Source organism: Meles meles, chromosome 15 (assembly GCF_922984935.1).
Source record: "Meles meles chromosome 15, mMelMel3.1 paternal haplotype, whole genome shotgun sequence".
NCBI lineage: Eukaryota > Metazoa > Chordata > Mammalia > Carnivora > Mustelidae > Meles > Meles meles.
In genome coordinates, this window is record NC_060080.1 from 29,018,297 (window position 1) to 29,032,913 (window position 14,617).

Consider the following 14,617-nt stretch of genomic DNA (forward strand, 5'->3'; position numbering starts at 1 on the left):
AAATGTGAAATAAGTACCAGAAAGATGTCAGGTTTTTCAGCTGTACTCCCAGATTTTAAAATGCCTTCAAACCTTCAAATTCTGAGAGACACTGATTTTCAGTCTACGATTCTGAGCCAAGTCAGAATAGTGTGGTCATATGCAGCAATGTTTTCAGCAATGATTACTACTGTCATTTTACAGATGAAGAAAATTATTCTCGTGAATGTTAACCAGTTTGATCAAGATAAAGCAATGAATGATACAAAAGCACATGTTAACCAAAATCCCCTATAAATTAAGAGCTCATGTTTCACAGATGGTATGATCTTATATAAGGAAAATCCTAAGGATTCCACTAATCAATGAATTCAGTAATGTTGCAGTGTAATTCAGATCCAAAAATCAATTGTATTTCTATACGCTCACAATAAACAATTCACAAATTAAATTCAGAAAACCATTCCATTTATAGTAGATCAAAATAAAATATTTAAGAATAAATTAACAGAAAATGTGCAAAACTTATACACTAGAACCTAAAAAATGTTATTGAAATGGATTAAAGAAGACCTAAATAAGTGGAAAGATATCACATGTTCATGAAAAGACAGTATTATTAAAATAGCAATACTCAGGATGCCTGGGTGGCTCAGTTCATTAAATGGCTGCCTTCAACTCTGGTCATGATCTCAGGGTCCCGGGATCAAGTCCCACATCAGGCTTCCTGCTAAGGTACTTTTTGCTCTCACTCTGCCTGCTGCTTCCCCTGCTTGTTCTCTCTCTCTCTCTCTGGCAAATGAATAAATAAAATCTTCTTTAAAAAATGACAGTACTCCTCAAATTTGTCTATATGTTCAGTGCAATCCTTATCAAACTCCCAGTTGCTTTTTTTGCAGAAGCTGAAAACGTGATGCTAAAAAACTATATGGAAATGCAAATGACTCTTAATAGCCAAAAAATATTTTGAAAAAGAACAAAGTTGGAGGACTCATGCTTCAAGGTCTCAAAACTTACTACAAAACTATCATAATGAAAACAATGTAGTACTGGTAGAAAGCTAGACATAGGTCAATGAAACAGAACTAAGTGTCCAGATAACTCCTGACATTTATGACCAATTGATTTTCAACAAGGATGCCTAGACAATTCAATGGGGAAAAAATAGTCTTTTCAATACACAACACTGGCACACTGCCACATGCAAAAGAATGAATAACTCTTACTTCATACATGTATAAAAATTAACTCAAAATGGATCAAAGAGTAAATATTAGGAGTTAAAACTAAAGAAAGCGTGCAAAACCTTCATGGCCTTGAATCAGGCAATAGTTTCTTAGTACAACACCAAAAACACAAGCGACAGTAGAAAAATAAATTGGGCTTCATCAAAATTAAAATCTTTTGTATTTCAGAGGTCATTATTGAAAAAGTAAAAAGATAATTCACAGAATTCAAGAGAATATTTGCAAATTATTTATCTGATTAGAGATGTGTTTTCAGAATATATAAATAACTCTTAAAATTCAATAATGACAGGAAAGGAAGGGGAAAAAATTTAAAAATAAAAATTAGCAAAGGATTTGAATACACATTTTCCAAAGATTTACAGGTGGCCAATAAGCACATGAAAAGATGTTGAATATCCTTAATCATTAGAGAAATACAAATAAAAACCATAATGAAGTATCACTTCACATTCACTCTTTCATTCCTCACAGTAAACACATCTGTGTTTTAGAAACCTGTGCCACATGGAAGATGATGGACTGCCTCTCATGCCTCAGCTAGGGGGTTAAGGGGAGTAGTGGGGTAGAACCAGAATTTGAACCAAATATTTGACTCCAGAGAAACATTATAGTAAAATCAGTGCTTTTCTTAACCAAAATCTCATTTTTATTGGATTAGTCTATCCCTGACTTCCATCTCTAGATTCTGCAATATTTATTCTAGAGAAGGTATCCTTTGCTTGGAGTCTTCAGATGAATTGCAGGAGGGCCCTAATCCTTGAAATAGTACAGAAATTTTTCATGTGTATGCTCACTTGCATTCTTTTTGGAGAGAGAATCCATAACTTCAGTAAAATGAATTCAAATTAAAAAAAAGATTCAGAATACCTCTTCTGATACCCATTTAACTCATTTTATCACGTCTGATGAAATTTGTGGGAGAGTGCTTCCTGCAAGCATGTGTGACGACAGTAATTAAGAGTAGAAGCCTCTCTTCCTCCTCTCCTACCGACCTTCCTCCTCTTTTTGGAACACTCTACCGAGTACCAATCAGGCAGAAGCCTCCCTGCGCACTGTCTCCAACCTCAAATCTTCAGCTGGGTCATCCCCATCCAGGGGGAGAGAATGGATCTGTTCCTTCACCATGTCACTAAAGTTGTTCTTGTTTCTAAACAAATTATTATAAAATTTCCTTCACTAATTAACCTATTACATGTGCCTGATTGTGACTTTTCCGAGGTCCTTGGCTCACATCTTCCGCAACTGTTTTGTTCTCAGGCACAGTTCCCGTTGATATAAAAAAGGGCTCTCCCCCTGAATGAAGGGAGGGGTTGAAAGTTGAGGAAGCTGCATTAGTTGGTCCTTGGATATCTCAGTGGTGTTGTCTTCCCAGGAGAGGCCTGTTCCTTCTGATAGTAGCCCAGTCTTCCAAGGCCAAGTCTTAATTTCAGAACATTGCCCAGTTACGTTTAATTTTTAAAGAGAGGTTCACCAGCAGTTATTCAAAAGTAGCATCTACTATTGCTACCTATCTTGGGAGTTGTAAGGAAGAAAGGAAGAGAAAGACATTTTGAAGGCAAGCCTGGTATTTAGGGCACATTTTTAAAAATGTTGTTCCTGGACCATCTGCATTAGAATCACCAAGGATGCTTATTGAAAATTGCAGATTCCTGGGCCCCATACAAACATTCTGAACGAGACCCTCCCTAAAATCTGCCCCATTAGAACCACTCCAGGTGATTCTTGTGGAATTTCAAGGTAACTTAGATGTCTGGGAAACTGAACCAAATAGTTCACTCCAGAGAGAGACTATAGTGAAGTCAATGCTTTTCTTACCCCAAATCTCTTTTTTATTGGATGGTCGTGAAGTTCTAAAATTTTGAGACTCTGTTATCAGATTGCTATACATTGTTCAACCACACTGCAGGTTTCTCTTAGCTCCTACACAACTTTCAAGGCAGAGGAAATGATGCAATCTGCAGGGCAGAGGAAATGATGCAGACAGGAGGCAGGCACTGCGGTGGTCCCCTGTTGATGCATGGCTTTCAGAGTCACTGACTTAGTACCACTTTGAAGCAGAAGACCTGCAGCTTGTACTTTCTCACTCTCCTGCCTTCCTTGCAGTAGGTTTGCCCATGTAAGCTTTTCAAACCAAGACGCTCCTTTGGGGTTTACATTATTTCAAGAGTTGATGGGGAAAAAAATGGTTTCTGGGACATAGAGATGAAAGAAAGACCTTTTTGTAAATCCTCTTCTTTGTACCATTTCATTCCCTGTTATTTACCCTGGACTGAATGCAAAAATGAAAGTGAGGAAGAGAGAAGCAGCTACCAAAACTCAGCAATGTGGGCAGTTAAATAACATGCCAATGCCACCTTCTCTCTTTTCCCAACTGCCAAATATTACTTTGCTCTCCTTAGTTTTCAGTCAGTTCCTGAAATACTCTTCTTTTTTTTTTCTTTAAAGATTTTATTTATTTATTTATTTGACAGAGACACAGTGAGAGAGGGCACACAAGCAGGGGGAGTGGGAGAGGGAGAAGCAGGCTTCCTGCTGAGCAGAGAGCCCAGTGTGGGGCTGGATCCCAGGACCCTGGGATCATGACCTGAGCCTAAGGAAGATGCGTTAAGACTAAGCCACCCAGGTGCCCCTGAAATACTCTTCTAACTCGGTTTTTTTCTGTCCTCTCTCATAGACTTAACCTCGTCCTTACTTCCAGATGCCTTCATATCTTGGTCAACTCCCGAACCACCCATAATCTCCCTTTTTTAAAGATTATACTTATTTATTTGACAGAGAGAGAGCAAAAGCAAGAGGAGTGGCTGGCAGAGGGAGAGGAAGAAGCAGGCTCCCCACTGAGCAGGGAGCCTGACCTGGGGCTGATCCCAGGACTCTGGAATCATGACCTGAGCTCAAGGCAGACACTTCATCAACCAACTGAGCCACCCAAGTGGCTCCACAATCTCCATTTTAATAACATCTCAATATGCACAATTTCCTACAAAGCTATCTCCATTCCTCCAATGCACAGCTGTCTTTGAGTGCTCCTTTGTTCTTGAAACTTCTGCAGCAGTTAAGGAGGGAACTAAAGGGCCATTTTGTGAATGGAATACTGCTGATCAGGGGCAAGCAAGATGGAAGAGAGTGCTTACTTTTCTCCAACTTGCTTTGGTAGAGCTGCTCCAGAGCTGCCTATGTTATAATCACAAGCCTCTTAATAGTAAGCAAATTAAACTCTAATAAAAAATAGCTAACTTCTGCTGTATGTTCACTGTGAAGCCAGCATTTTATTGACTGTTCTGAGTGCAGTCTGCTGTTTAATCCTCTCAACAATCCAGTGAATTGGACTCCATTATTATCCCCAATTTAGAGATGAGAAAACCGAGACTTCTGAGAAGAGTTAAGAACAATTTGTAAAGGTCATACAGGTATTAATTGAGAAAGCCTTGATTCAAATTCAGAACTGTTTGATTCTATAATGAACACAGATTAACAGTATTAGATCACTTTTATTTCAGATAATATAGTTTTGCCCGCAAATAACAAAAAGCCTTAGATGAGATGGGTTAACTATTTCAAATAACAAAAAGATTAGAGTTACATGTTTCCAAGGTTAATTAAATCATGAGGTCTCCAATGCAAAGACTCTTGGTTATATTCTTAGAGATATTTTTGCCTTTCTCTTTATGGTCATAGGATGGCTGCCATGGTGCCACAAATCATCTCTTCATTTGCCAACATCTAAGGGCAGAAAAGAAATGAGGAGGGTATCTCTTCCTACATGCATCTATTTTTATCAGAAAGAAAAATCTTTCCCAGAATTCCCCAGCAAACACTCTCTTCTAAGTCACAAGTCAGAGCTGGGTCACTTACCCCATCTATCTGATCACTGGAGCTGACTGACACTTTAGGGGTGAAGACAAGGAAGGCCATGCCAGAGCTTCCTATTCAGCTGCCTAAAGCCTTGGCAGCATCAATAGAAGCAGGGATGGTAGTTAGGCAGCCCCTTGACCATCATACCACAACTTCCCAGAGGAGCCATCCACAGTCTTCTGGGTGGCAGTGATGACATGAACTGTGGTCATGAGTCCCTCTTTGATACTGAAGTTGTCATGGATGACCATTGCCAGAGGAGCCAAGCAGTTGATTGTGCAGGAGACATTGTTGACAACATTGTTGTCATACTTGTCATGATTCACACCCATCACACAGGAGACATCACCGAAGTGGGAAAGATGATGATCCTCTTCGTTGTACCCTTCAAGTAAGCCCCAGCCTTCTGGTGAAGACCCCAGGGGACTCCAAGACATGCTCAGCGCCAGTATCACCCCAATTTGATGGGGAGGATCTCACTCCTGGAAGATCGATATGGACTTTCCATTCATGCCAAGTTTCCTTGACTGTGCCATGGAATTTGCCATGGGTAGAATCATACATGTAGAACATATAGTTGTGGTCAGTGAAGGGATCATTGATGGTGACAGCGTCCACTCTGCCAGAGTTAAAAGCAGCCCCAGTGACCAGACAGATGCTTGATATGGGCAAATCCATTTACTCTGACCTTCACCGTCATCTCTCAGGAACACGGCTGGCACTACACCAGAAGATGTGCCTGTCTATCAAACCAAGAGGAGCAGATCACATTTTCAGGTTAAAAAGAATAGTAAAAATGATCTTGCCAGCCTCTTCCATTTTATACACCAGGAAACTTGGGCCTGGGTGGAATGAGGCTGCTTGTTCATGGTCATGCAACTCTTTATTGCTTTGAGAAGGTTTCTCCTCCCCGAAACCAGATGAGAAGGGATAGGAGAAGGACATGGAGAGTTCGTGGAGGCCGCAGTAGAAGAGGAGAATAGCAATCTTAATTAGAGGGTCTGGGAATCCCAGAATGGCTGTCTAGGATGGAAAGAATCTCCAACAGAGGCCCAATGAAAGGTGGGTATCATGAACTCAGTGTTTACTTCCCTCACTTTCCCCACTCAAAAAGAGTAGTATAAATCATCTTCTCAACAACCTGTGGGTAATTTTCGTCTAAGTAGCACTCAGCATTTAAACCACCCCTATCCCAGTTCAGTGCGGCTGGGTAATGTGTTACTAAACCCTGCAGGGTAAGCAGTTTTGTTTTCTACCAAACTAATCTCAAGAAAAATAAAAGCTATGTAGGAGATTCCATTACTTGTGTCTCTTTTGGTTGCAAGTGATTGAAACTCTTATTTCAATTGCATGTTAAGCAACCAGGTTTAGGTAACCAAAATTGCTGCCAGGATTCTCACCATTCCTTATCTGTTCTCTGCACATAAGCCTCATTATCACATGTTGAACTTGGTAAGAGCCTCACAGCTTCACCCACAGGAGAACTGACCTCTACTTTCTCTAGTTTCATCTTCAAGAAGTGTTAGGTCATGAGCACATTCCTCTACCAGAAAAGGAAAAAAAAAAAATCCAAAAGAACTCCAGGGAGGGGGTACCTTGGTGGCTCAGGAGGTTAAGCATTTGCCTTTGGCTCAGGTCATGATCCCAGGTTCCTGGGATCAAGCCTCACGTTGGGCTCTCTGTTCTAAGGGGAGCCCGCTTTTCCCTCTGCTAGTGCCCTCTCTCTCTTTCTCTCTCTCTCTCAAATAAACAAATAAAATATTTTTAAAAGCAAAAAGAAAAAAGAACTGCAGGGAGGATCTAGGGTATGTATGCAAGACCTCAGCAGCTGCCATTCTACTTCTGGAGACCTTCTTAGTAAGGAAAGCAGAGGTGGTGCTGAGCAAATAAAATATGAATTGTCCACAGCAAGTTTGCATTCAGGAGATTATGAGGACAGAGTCCTCCCATTCAGTGACTATTTCTTTAATCTCATGGGATTATGATACTTTTTCAGGGCTTTAAAAATATATAAGTATGGGCGCCTGGGTGGCTCAGTGGGTTAAGCCTCTGCCTTCAGCTCAGGTCATGATCTCAGGGTCCTGGGATCGAGCTCCGCATCAGGCTCTCTGCTCAGCGAGGAGCCTGCTTCCCCCTCTCTCTCTACCTGCCTCTCTGCCTACTTGTGATCTCTCTCTTTCTGTCGCATGAATAAATAAAATCTTTAAAAATAAATAAATAAAAATAAAAATATATAAGTAGATATAAGTGATATTGGATTACATTAGTCAAATTGAAAACAAATCTGATAGTAGAGAACCAAAGAAAACAAATGTAAAATTAGAGCAATAAAAATAAGTTACTTAAAATAATCTTTTCATTTCAGCACAGACATACTGTTTTGATTAAAGTTGTGACATTTACTCCAAAATGAGCTTTGGATTCCTATAGCATGTCAGTAATAAATAAATATATATAATTGCTTTTATATTAGTTGCACATAAATTAGTTATATTTGACATAACCTCCCAACATTCTGAATGTGAATATACACTCAACAATTTGTCATTATAAATTTATAAAATTTATTTTTGTAAGTATTACAAAACCCAACTCAAAAGAAAATTTAATCATAAACCATAGTGAATTCTGAAGGTAGTAGTAGCTCCAGCCTTGAGTGTTTTGAAATTTTCCTGACTGATTTGGACTCTGCCTGATATAAAAGTAAATTTCCCTCCCTCTTCCACTCCATGCTGATCTCTGTATTTCCCATTTGTTTAATGCTTATTAAGCATATCTAAAATTTTACACATCTTAAGACTGAAAATTAAACAGAAATGTCTTTTTCTTTTTACAGTAATATATTATACATTATTGGCTAAGGTTCTCAGTAACTGGAAACAGTATCAAATATAGCTGGTTTAAGAAGAATGAGATTTATCAGAGAGCACTAAGTACCAGAATTTCTGGCAAAGCCATAGAGATAGCTTTGTATTATATGCAGTCCAAACTAAAAGGAGCCAGAAGAAAAGCTCACCTACACCACAGACTATTTTAGCAGAAAATCTACTACTGAGACTACACAATTGGGCAGCTAGAAAACTGGGACTCGACACCTGAACCTAGAGTATAGCTGCCCCAGAAGAGCCAAATGTCCCCAGCATCGCTCATTAGAGCTCATTTCCACATACAGCTGTGTATGTTCTTCCTTATCCCATTATGTCCGCCCAGGAGAACTTTGGCCACATCTAGAGCCCAAGATTCACATGAGCTTGGGAAATACAGTTTCTGCCTTTCCAGTCTTACAAGTGCACAGAGGCATGCTGAAAAAAAAAAAAAAAGTTGGAGTAGACCTTGCATAAGCCAACACAACGTATCTGCTTCACATTCTGTACAATTTTTGACAATTTTCTCTTTCTACTCAACAGCTTGATGTTTTTCTGAGTCAGTGCACATAAAGCCATGTGATGGTTAATTTTATGTGTCAACTTGGCTAGGCTATAATATCCAGCTGTTTAATCAAACACTAATCAGGGTGTTGCTGTAAAGGAATCAGTTGGGCTTTAAGTAAATGCAATTACTCTTGATGTTGTGGGTGGGACTCATCCAATCAGTTGAAGACTTTAGAGCAAAAATGACAAACATCTATCATAACAAATAAAAGCTCAGGTTCATCACACAATAAATGCTTATTCCTTGATGGTATAAATCTGACATGGGTGGGGCAGTCCCTCCTCCATATTGTAAGAGTGTGATCTGGAACACAGGCCCTGCAAGGCTCACATGGCAGAGGAAGAGAAGAATGGGAGAGGTCATACCTCTTCCAACTGCCTCCACATGTCAGTCCTTTTGCTTACATTCATAGGCCAAATTTGTCATGTGGTCCCAAGCTAATTGCAAGGATGTTTGGGAAATGTAGATAAAGCTATGGAAATTTGAGAACACTCAGAGGTTCTAACATACAACCTTCCATTGCTGAAGGATATTTAATTAAACCATGTTAAATTCATGTTTCTTTAAAAAATATATATTGTTAATAGGAAGGGAGAAAGGGGAGAGTAGAGGAAGGAAGGAAAGAAGAAAGGATATTCTTTATAGGTTATTTAATTCCTATAGGTTATATTTCTAAATGGAATAGTGGGGAAAACTACACTAAGGTTTAACAGATACTTGAAAAGTAATTTCTGATAATGTGTAACAGGTTCACTCCTACCAGCAGTAGCAAAGCATGTGTTTTTGCACACCCTCATCATCACTGAATATTACTAACATTTTAAAAGTTTTCATTCTGATGATATTTTCAAGTTATGAATGTTTCTATTAGTTAGGTATGACATAAACTTATTATTTAAATTTCACTTTCTGGAATTGCCTGTACATACAATTTGCCCATTTCTCTATTTGATGGTAGGAGCTTTTCTTACTTTTAGAGAATAGCTTTATTTATTTTATGGCAGTCGATCTGTATATTATTTTGTTGCAGATATGTTCTTGCTGTTATGTACATTTGTTTGTTATCTCTTGAAATCCAGACCTTATTTTTATCTGCTCAGATCCATTACATTATCCTTTATGACATGTCCTGTTTAATTTAGGAAATTCAGTTAAAACCAAAGTTATAAAAAAAATAGTCTACTATAGTTTTTTCAGACACATTGTATTTCCTTTTTCTAATTAGTTTTTTCATTCACCTGAAATTTATTTTTAAATAGTATGAGTTGAATATCACTTTATTTTCTTCCAAATCAATAGTCAAATAGCTAAAAACTTATTGAATAACCATTCTTTCCTCTACCTAGTAGAATAGAATCTCTAATGTATATTTAATTCCCATATATACTGAAGCTTATTTTGGGCCCTCTGTTCAACTCTGTTGCTTTGCTTGGTTATTCCTTTTCTTAATCTGCACATTTATTGCAAATTTTAAAATCTGGGATGAGACAAGTCCCTTTCTATTGCATGTAGTTTTCAATATTAGTGATGTTATACTTGATTCTTTCATATGGTTATGGGCATTTGTCTCTCCAGTTTCACTTGCCTCTCTTCACCAGCCTGTTCTATATTTTAGGAGGCTGGCATCTGTGGACTGCTTCACTCTGAATTTCTTGCCTGTTGCCATTTGGATTTGGTCCAGGAGAAGCATCTACAGGAGACTGAAGGACAGATATGGCATTTATTACTCAGCTCCTTCCCAGCAGGAATAACAGTCCTCAGTAGTTTCCATCCAATGGCCACAGTTCTTCTGGGGTGGTCCTCTCCTACACCTAGAGTTAGAACTCTCTGGTTGTGAATCCCTCCTTTTCTCATTGGCTAAGGACTCATGATGATAATGTGAGTCTAGGGCTTCATCTCCTGCAGGTTCCATTTCACCCTACCAAAACCTTTGTAAATCATCCCTTTATTAAAGTTCCTTCAATTACTCCCTTTGAAATTTGAATGTGCCTTCTACTTTCTGCTACAAAACTAATGACATACAAAGGAACTGTGAATGAGACACAAGAGATACCACTGGGACTATTACTGGAACCATGTGAAATGCATATACTAATTTGGGAAGGATTTATATTTGTTAGTAAATTTTCCCCACTGGGGATATCATCACTTTTCATTTCATTTGTCATTCAATAAGTGTTCTTCTTTAAACAAATTTTTAAAACATTCTTGCTGATTCCTGTTCAGATTAGAATATTTTTTTATTTCCATTTTAACAGGGTTTTGTTACTATAAAGGAAAATCATTAAATATTTATCATGTTTCCAGGTAATTTCCTCTTATTATTTTTTTCATTTTATATTTATTTCTTTTCGATGTTCCAGAATTCATTGTTTATGCACCACACCCAGTGCTCCATGAAATATGTGCCCTCCATAATACCCACCACCAGGCTCACCCCCCACCTCCCTCCCCTCCAAAACCCTCAGTTTGTTTCTCAGAGTCCACAGTCTCTAATGGCTTGGCTCCCCCCACCCCGATTTCCCCCGACTCACTTCTCTCCATCTCCCAATCCTCTTATTATTTATCATGATTTTTTCTGACTTGTGGAATTACATAGGTATGCAAACAAATCATATGAAAATCATGATAATTTTAATACTGGTTTTCAAGTGTTGCTACAACTTACTTACTCTCTAGTTGTGTTGCATGAACCAGAAATACAAAATAAAACTGAAAATAATGATTAGAGCCTTCCCTCTCTTTTATTTGATTTTAATATCAATGACTTTACTATTTGATCATTTATTAGGATTTTTCTTCTTTTTTCTGGAGAACAATTTTTACCCTTTTATTCCCAATTTATTTATTTTTTTACTTTAAAATCTATTGAATAGTGAGAGGGGGTTTTTCCCCCTATAATTTAATATTACTAGTGGTATAGTTACATCTTCGCTTTGAAACATTCTTGCATTCTGCCTTCGGCTTGGGTCATGACCCCAGGGTCCTGGGATTGAGCCCTGTATTGGGCTCCCTGCTCAGCAGGAAGCCTGCTTCTCCCCCTCTCTCCTCCTCCTTGTATTCCCTCTTTCAATGTCTTCGTCTCTCTGTCAAATAAATAAATAAAATCTTAAAATAATATAAAATAAAATACTCCTGTGATTCCATTTGCCAAAATCATAGTTGGGATATTTCCATCTTTATTCAGAAGTATCCTAGACTAAACTTTGTACTACATTTTCAAATTTTTGTGTGAGGGGTTGTGTTCACTTTATAAACTGAATTTTTTTTTTTTAAGATTTTATTTATTTGACAGAGAGAGAGATCACAAGTAGGCAGAGAGGCAGGCAGAGAGAGAGGAGGACGCAGGCTCCCCACGGAGCAGAGAGCCCGATGCGGGGCTCGATCCCAGGACCCTGAGATCATGACCTGAGCCGAAGGCAGCAGCTTAATTCACTGAGCCACCCAGGCGCCCCTATAAACTGAATTTTTGAAGCTTTTTTCCATGCTCTGGAAAAGTCTGAATACATAGAAAATGACTGTTTCTTGAAGACTAGCTAGAACTTAACTATAAAACCAGCCAAACCTTGTACATTTTAGTGGTAGATTGTTAGTATTCTTTTACACACACACACACACACACACACAACATAAAAATACATATGGTATTGGTCTGTTCAAATACTTTATTTCTTCATAAGTAAATTTTTTATTTTATTTACTGCTACAAATCATCTCTTCACTTGATTTTGCTTTTAGTGTTCCACTCTACTTTTTATTTATTTTTCAATTATTTATATTTAGATAATTTTACAAATTTTATTATTTTACTTTCTTTTACTTTTCTCTTTCCTTAAGTTGAACACTTAAACATGCATGTTCTCTCCCTTTTGCTAGTAAGCATAAGGTTATGCATTTTTTTCTGCCTTTATCATATCAATATTAGTATTATTTTTTTATTAACACATAATGTATTATTAGCCCCAGGGGTACAGGTCTGTGAATTGCCAGGTTTACACACTTCACAGCACTCACCATAGCACATACCCTCCCCAATGTCCATAACACCACCACCCTCTCCCTACCCACCTCCCCCCAGCAACCCTCAGTTTGTTTTGTGAGATTAAGAGTCTCTTATGGTTTGTCTCCCTCCTGATTGCATCTTGTTTCATTTATTCTTTTCCTACCCCCCAACCCCCCCCCCACATTTCATCTCTGCTTCCTCATATCAGGGAGATCATATGATAGTTGTCTTTCTCTGATTGACTTATTTCGCTAAGCATGATACCCTCTAGTTCCATCCATGTTGTTGCAAATGGCAAGATTTCATTTCTTTTGATGGCTGCATAGTATTCCATTGTGTATATATACCACCTCTTCTTTATCCATTCATCTGTTGATGGACATCTAGGTTCTTGCCATAGTTTGGCTATTGTGGACATTGCTGCTATAAACATTCGGGTGCACGTGCCCCTTCGGATCACTGCGTTTGTATCTTTAGGATAAACACCCAGTAGTGCAATTGCTGGGTCATAGGGTAGCTCTATTTTCAACTTTTTGAGGAACCTCCATGCTGTTTTCCAGAGTGGTTGCACCAGGGTTATGCATTTTTTAAACTAAAGCCATATCCCATAGATTTCAATAATTAGTGTCCTTAGTCCTGTCAACTTCTGGATTATTTCTAATTTCACTTTTGTTTTTCTCTTGACCCAGAAATTACTGTTAAAACCTTCTTAATTTCAGTTGCAGTTGTTTTAAAATGTCATTAAACTTTGCTTAAGTTATCTCATTCTTGAGATGTTGTTTTTATTTTTGTTTATATTTTTATTTTGTGGCCAAATAACGAGATGCTTTAAATAGCCACATTTTGGAACTTTTAAGATTTATTTTTGTGGTCAAGTACATGATACTTTTATTGTAATTCTTACATTTTCTGTGTGAAATCCTTTTGCTATCATTACTTTTTTTCCCCCAATGACCTATCCAGTTCTGGAAGAGGGATATTGAAGTTCCACAGTCCTGAATACTATGCCAGTTATCGAGTTCTTGTCTCTCAGGTCCAAATGTACCCTTCTTTGTGAAACTAGAGCTGGATGCTCTAAACGTTTCCCTTTTGACACCTGGCACAATATTAGCCTTTGTCAGTAGACCGTGGTGGAGGGACACTGCTTGTAAGTTTCACAGTCACCCTAGGTAGCTTATAAGCAATTCCACTTCACTGCATGGGCAACTCCTGGCAACTTCTATTGCTCTTCCAATAAGTAATTCCTGCTTACTAGCTGCAATCTGCCATACCAGTACCATGGTGAAGTTCACTATCCAAGGGCCTAGTTACATCCTTTCTCATGATACCTAAATCTTTAGCTGGCATTAAGAGTAGGTGAGGGAGGTAGCTTTCCCAAACTTGTTCCTTCCTTAGATACTCTGTCTCAGCCCTTGGGGTGGTGGCTGTTCTCTTTATCTGCCTTTCCTGCATTCTTTAGAGCTCACTTTACTTCTTTGTAGCTAATCTCCTGTTACTAATTAAAAATTCTTTGTATTAAACTTTCCCTGTTCAAATTGCAATGTGATTATCATCTCCTGACTGGACCCTTTCTGATACCTATACCAAGTAATTTTTCAGCTTTTTAAAAACTTACTCTTGGATGATGTCTCTCTGCCGCATTTGATACTTTATTTTTGTGTGGAATTCGACATCTTTTTAATATCATAATGACCACCCCTTTTTCTTTGCATTTACTACTTATATCTTCGCCCTTCCCTTTATAACCCTTACGGGTTGTTTTTATTGGTATTGTTGTTGTTGTTTGTTTTTTCAGTTACATCTCATAAAAAGCAGACAATTGGACTTTGTCTTTTAATTGGAGAATTCAACTTATTTACATTTATTGTGAAACGTGATAAGTTTGTTCTAATTCCCATCTAATTTTATGTTAATCTCTTTATTATACTCTTTCCTTTTCTCTTTGTGTGTGTGTGTGTGTTTATCTACTTCCTTTTTTTTTAATTTTTTTAATTTTTTCTTTTCAGTGTACCAGAATTCATTGTTTATGCACCACACCCAGTGCTCCATGCAATACGTGCCCTCCATAATACTCACCACCAGGCTCACCCAACTTCCCATC

The 14,617-nt window shown here is 38.1% G+C and overlaps 1 pseudogene; it reads right to left on the reverse strand.

Moving 5' to 3' along the window:
* Nucleotides 1-5,156: 5,156 nt before the first annotated feature.
* LOC123925645 lies at nucleotides 5,157-5,781 on the reverse strand (annotated as a pseudogene).
* Nucleotides 5,782-14,617: the final 8,836 nt, after the last annotated feature.